The 5,000-nt window shown below is 40.3% G+C and overlaps 1 protein-coding gene across 2 annotated transcripts in view; it reads left to right on the forward strand.

Moving 5' to 3' along the window:
- Window positions 1-5,000, forward strand: part of ZNF536 (zinc finger protein 536) — a 205,192-nt gene that overhangs the window by 65,995 nt on the left and 134,197 nt on the right. The gene's annotated exons all lie outside the window — the stretch shown is intronic.

Here is a 5,000-nt window from a genome sequence, read left to right on the forward strand (position 1 = left end):
CTCACATGAGTCAGGGTTACAGGACTAATTCCCAAATGAACAGATAACACATTTAAAAGAAGTTTAAAGGTTTCATTTCTTTTCATTTAACAGTCACGATGGCTTAGTTCCATACTGCTGTGTATATTTTCAGTCATTCTTAATGGATATATGACTTGCTAGAAAAAAAAATCCCTCTTCATATACTAATTCCAGTAAGTTACCTGAAGTTTAACTGTAAATGATATTCAGGTATTAATTCAGTAGCCTGACATTAGCTGTAATCCATAGTATTATCACCAGTACACTGTTAACAATTACAGTGCCAACAGTTTAACTACACTATGTTCTGAAGGCAGTGCTTTATTAAGGTAGGTGTTTGGTTCCCTGCGGCACACTAAACCAGCAATCTTGACTGCAGAGTTGCTTGGACTGGAAATCATGACAGTTGCCAGTAAGGTTTAGAATTTGGGTGCCAAGCAAAGGAATTACTACTCAGTGTATTTACCCACTTGGGAGGTAAAGCACAGATGGGTGAGTTAGGAGTCTTCTAACATTTAGCTACTACATTAGTGGTAGCAATTCTGCTGCCGGGATGTTGAAAGTAGTTCTTCTACCAGTTGGGAATCATTATAGGCACTAGTATGGAGGATTAGATATGATGGAACAACGAGGGATTTTAGAAGTTAAAAGAATCTCTCTTCTGCTCCCCCCGCCAAGAAAGACCAAAAACTAAAGAACATGCATTTCCTTATCCTTCATTGTTCTTCTAAAACAGTTTCATTCTTGAGAAAACAATAGTCAGAGTTTAACTGACTATGTTTTCAATGTAAATACCAAACAGTTATCTTTTACCTAGAATTCACAAAGTTTCTTCCAACTGTCATAGATAAATGTGACCAGGCAATATATATTATTTTTGGGTCAGGTTTTGTTAAAAAACAACGATGACAAAAACTTTAAATATGAAATTCTAAGATAGTCTGTACCACATGATATATCTTGAGTTTAGTAAGGCTTTTAACGCAGTCCCACATGACATTCTTATAAATAAGCTAGAGAAATGTGGTCTAGATGAAATTACTATAAGGTGAGTGCAAAACTGGTTGAAAGACAGTACTCAAAGAGTAGTTATCAATAGTTCACGATCAAAATGGAGGGACATATTTAGTGGAGTCCCGCAGGGGTCTGTTCTGGGTCTGGTACTATTCAACATTTTCATTAATGACTTGGATAATGGAGTGGAGAGTATGCTTATGCACTTTGTGGATGTCACCAAGCTGTGGGGGAGAGCGTTAATATTGAAAACCACCTTTACAAATTGGAGAATTGGTCTGAAATCAATCAGGTGAAATTCAATGAAGACAAATAAAAAGTACTACACTTAGGAAGAAAAAAAAATCATATGCACAACTGCAAAATGGTGAACACCCCAAAAGGCGGCTGAAAGGGATCTGTGGGTCATAGTGGATCACAAACTGAGTATGAGTCAACAATGTGATGAAGTTGTGATAAAAGCAAATGTCATTCTGGGGAGTATTAGCAGTGTATTGTTTGTCAAACATGAAGTAATTGTCACACTCTACTCAGCACTGGTGAGACCAATTCTGGACACCACACTTTAGGAAAGATGTGGACAAATTGGAGAAAGTCCAGAGGAGAGCAACACAAATGATGAAAGGTTCAGAAAACTTGATTTCTGAGGAAAAGTTAAAAAGACTGGGCATGTTTAAATAAAAAAAAAAAAAAAGAGTGAATGGGGATCTGATAACAGTCTACAAAAACGTTAAGGACTTTTATAAAGAGGACAGTTCGGGGTCATGCACAGAAATTTAACTTTGACCCTTTTTGGAGGGCCCAAGGAGGAGCTCGCTGTTCCCTCCCCTGCCGCCACTCCGCCCTGGCTGCGGCAGGAGTTTGCTCTCCCCCTCCCACAGCCTTGGGGCTGGAGGAATTCTGTGCCCCCCCTTTTGCACACCCCTGTGATCAATTGTTTTCCAATGACAGTAGGACAAGAAGTAATCAGCTTAATTGGCAGCAAGAGAGATTTAGGTTGGCTATTTGAAAAAGCTTTCTAACTATACAGGTAGTTAAGCTGTGGAATAGGCTCACAAGGGAGGCTGTGGAATCCCCATCACTGGAGGTTTTTAAGAGCAAGTTAGCCAAACCCCTGTCAGGGATGGTCTAGATTTACTCAGTCCTGTCTCAGGGCAGAGATGAACTCAATGACCTCTTGAGGTCCCTGCCAGCCCTGCACTTCTATGATCCTGTAGATAGGATTCTACTAACTAGCTGCATGGAGAAACCCTCTTAAAATGTTTGCAGGTATGGAATATTATTACTCTCACTAGGTATGAAAATATAGCATTAGCTCCTGGAGTAGTTTTATGACAGAAAGGGCTGTTCCCTTAGAATGATAAATTCATACCAAATAAAGGAGGTATCTAGGGCAATGGTCCCTAAACTTTTGGGGTTGTGACCCCCCAACTGGTCTGTGCCCCCCCAGGAGCTGCAATAGGGACCCAGTGCCGGGAGCGGGGCCAAAACCACGGTCGGGGGCCAAGAACAGGGCCTGAAGTGCGGCTGGGGCCAGGGTGCGGGCTGGAGCTGCAGCCGCGGGGCCTGGGGCTGCGAATGGGGCGCAGCTGTTTTTAGTGCTGTAGCACAAGCCCAAGTCAGTGGACCCAGGCTCTGAGACTTGTTGCCACGGCTTTTAAAAAGCACTGTAAATATATATACCCATAGATTGCATTTCATGAAGAGGAAGAAAGGGGTCAGAAATCTGGAGAAAGCAATTACTAGTTTGCTACTGAGCCTTTTTCAATCATTGTCAGTGGTGTTTTTACCCTACCAATCTTACCTGATCATACATGAAACTTTCTTTTTTTTTTTACAAGCTTGAAGTTGAAACATTTTCCAAAATGTACAAACAAACAGCTAATTTCATTGCACTGCTGTCTGTGTACAGTGAAATAAAATGTGATTAGCTAGCTGAAAATGTGTAACTTTTCAATCAGTAGTTAATTCAGTCCCAGAACCATATTCATATAGGTTTGAAACAAAATTGACCTTCTTGTTTATGTAATCTGTATGTACAATGAGTGCTTGATTCAGTAACAAGCTACTCAACAATGTGGATTTTTTGTGAGACTCAGTAAAAGAAGAAAAATCCAGTATTTTTTTATGAATAAAGCCATCACCTGTGCACTACTGATGATCTGAGGTTTCTGCATTTGGGAAAGGGGCAAATTAGCACTGAAGAAAAATTCTGCTCAAGCTCACATGGTAGTTAGGAACAAATTCTCATGCTTGAGCCAAGGGGGAGTATAGCTCAGCTGGGCTGTGGGCAGATATAGGGTAACCAGATGTCCTGATTTTATAGGGACAGTCCTGATGGCTTTGTCTTATATAGGTGCCTATTACCCTCCACCCCCTCTCCCGATTTTTCACACTTGTTATCTGGTCACCCTAAATGTGCAAGGGATAGAATCTTCCCTAACAGGTTGTGGAGCCATTCCCTTGCAGCTACTATAGGCTGTTGACAATGCAAGGCTTAATGCACTCACCAGAAAGTTAGGGGATTAGAAGATATACACAGTGATGGACCCTCTAGTCCTACATCCTTTCTGCCCTGTGCACTGGTGGGATCCCACACTGCATATAGGACCTCCTTATTCCTCCCCTCTAATTGCTGCTCCCTTAGGCAGCTCTGCTACAGCTGTTCCACTGTCAGAAGGCCCTCTGTTGCTATGGAAATGGGGGATCATTTGCGTCAGCATAGCACAGCCCTGCTAAAAGGAAAGGGTCTGAGCACCCATAACTCCTCTTGAAGTTGCTCTTTGCATCGGATAGAAGTGGCCTCATTGTTTAAAAAGACAAAGGTGTGTGAAAGCTATGTCTGTATTATAGTGAGTTAAATAGTCACCTGTATCTTCAAACTGGAGTCAATTGCATGGTGCCAGGATGTGACCACCAACCACACAAGAATCCACAGACTTTTCTTTGCTTGTGAACTTTCTTTTACTCTCTCTCTCTCTCTCTCTCTCTCTCTCTCTCTCTCTCTTTTGTTTTGGAAAGTTTCTGATCCTTCCAGTTGCAAAACAACTGTAGCCTATTCACTAACTATATCTATATATGCTTAAAAGTATAATAGGAAGACACTGATGGGCTGAATTTCCCTCTGCAAGAACACATCAAGCTCATAAAAATACTATTATTATATTTATCCAGCATTTGCTATGTTAGTGAGTGATGTGTCATTAATAAAATATACATCTGCATTCTTGTTGTGGGAAGGGGGAAGGAGGGAGGGAAACAAGTGGCACTCACTTCTAAACAGACAACATTATAAATCAATGGAATATTGTCTTGTGGAATCTATACCCAGCTATAGATGAACTTGAAACAACAGCATCAACAGAGGTGGGAACTTCCCTCCCCATTCATCTTAATGGAGTGTTAAATTAAAAACTTAGTTATGACCATATAAATGTTGTTGTTGTTAAGAGAGTTGTCCACAGCACACAAATTTAGTATGAGTCATTGAACACATACATTTTACAATATATTAAAATATTTATATTGTTAATCTGTAATATAATGGGACCTACTGGTTTTATTTCTAAAATTTGGAAATGCATTATAACTTTTAAATGTCCACCTAACAGTTTAGCTTATTGATGTGTGGCATCATTTATAGATTCATGACTGTCAAATATGGTATGTCAGATATATCCTGATTTGTATTTTTCACAAATGCACTTGCAAAACCAGTTATAAAATTTTAAAAATTACTACTTTTAAAGCGTAGAAGGTTAGAGTTCTGCAGAAACCTGCAGACTTTCAGGAAACAATCTCCTCAGATTTTGGTAATACCTTCTGCAGATTGTTTTAGACTATGACTATAATTCCCTGGGCAAAACACTTTGAGTCCAGTCAAGCAGAAAACATCAATGGCCTTCTGGGCTGTGCAAGGGCTCTACGCAGCAGATTATCCAGGGGTATCACTGGCTTCCCACAGA

Source organism: Emydura macquarii, unplaced genomic scaffold (assembly GCF_026122565.2).
Source record: "Emydura macquarii macquarii isolate MOO-44397 ecotype Brisbane River unplaced genomic scaffold, CSIRO-AGI_Emac_v2 contig_561, whole genome shotgun sequence".
Lineage (NCBI taxonomy): Eukaryota > Metazoa > Chordata > Testudines > Chelidae > Emydura > Emydura macquarii.